This window comes from Camelus bactrianus, chromosome X (genome assembly GCF_048773025.1).
Source record: "Camelus bactrianus isolate YW-2024 breed Bactrian camel chromosome X, ASM4877302v1, whole genome shotgun sequence".
Lineage (NCBI taxonomy): Eukaryota > Metazoa > Chordata > Mammalia > Artiodactyla > Camelidae > Camelus > Camelus bactrianus.
In genome coordinates this window covers 102,068,586-102,069,812 of record NC_133575.1, presented here as the reverse complement: position 1 = coordinate 102,069,812, position 1,227 = coordinate 102,068,586, and the positions used below count along the sequence as shown (strand labels likewise).

Sequence of the window (1,227 nt, the reverse complement as noted above, 5' to 3'; positions counted from 1 at the left end):
TAACCCCTGTTTTATACTTGGAGTACATGGAAGTTCAGAGAAGTTAAGTGACTTGCCCAAACTCACACAGGTAAAGAGTGACAAGGTTGGCCACTCTATAGTAGACTGGAGTTGGATAGTCTGAAGGTCTTAGATAACATTTTTGACAATTTACTGTCCATGAAATTAGCATCCATATTACAATTTATGGCATATTAAATTCTATTAAATAGAGCATTTTAAATAAAGAGTATTGTTTTTATTATAAAAGAACAATGTGTTCATATTAAAAATTTGGGGAAAATATTCACACCTGGGTACCACCATTTTGTCTTTTTGCCTTCCAGTTTTTCTTTTATGCATAATTTTTCTTGTGATTTCTTTGTTATCCATGACTGTGAAATTACTCTGCATGTAATTTTGAATACTTTTTAAAATGTATCTTTATGGCATAAACATTTTCCCTGCTGTCTTCTTTTTTAAAGGCTACTTGGTAATTGAACGAATGGAATGCATAGTTTCCTTAGCCTTTTCCAAATGATTTTTTTGGGGGGAGGGAGATAATTAGGTTTATTTATTTATTTGTTTATTTTTAATTACTTTTAAAATGGAGGTACTGGGGTTTGAACCCAGGACCTTATGCATTCTAAGCACACACTCTACCACTAAGCTACAACCTCCCACCTTCCATATGATTTAGCATTTAGGCTGTTTCTGTTTTCATTATAAATAGCATTGTATTTAAATTCTTCGTTCATAAAGCTTTGCTGTATTTTGAATGATGTCACAGAAATGAAATGACTCTATCAAATAATATGAACCTCTTTAAAGTTTTTGATAAATGTCCAGATTGATTTCTGAGCTGATTGTATCAATCAGCAATCTCAGGGCCTGAGAGACAGATACCAAGCAAAAAATATTTCCATAACTGCCTTAAGGTATGCCAGAATTTTCAGTATTAGATTCATTTGTAGAATCATAGAAGGATAAAGCCAGAGGGATGCTGAAAATGACATTTGATAATATTTCTTTGTATAGACAGAAACACAGACAGGTTGTGATTCATGAAAGTTCTCTGTGGGAGTTGGAAGAGGTGGGAATTAGAAGCAGGAATTGACTTCATTTTTTCCCACTACTGCTCCACATATTCCCATGTTAAATCCTGTTGCGTTTTGCATTTTATAAAGATCCATGAGTGTTTACATGTTTAGAAAGGGCTCTAGAAAGAGGGAAAAATCTAAGACACAG

The 1,227-nt window shown here is 33.4% G+C and overlaps 1 non-coding gene across 1 annotated transcript; it reads right to left on the bottom strand.

The window, feature by feature from the left end:
- Positions 1–587: 587 nt before the first annotated feature.
- On the bottom strand, positions 588–660 carry TRNAS-AGA (transfer RNA serine (anticodon AGA)). Its single transcript has one exon. It is a non-coding gene; the product is annotated as a tRNA-Ser (tRNA).
- Positions 661–1,227: the final 567 nt, after the last annotated feature.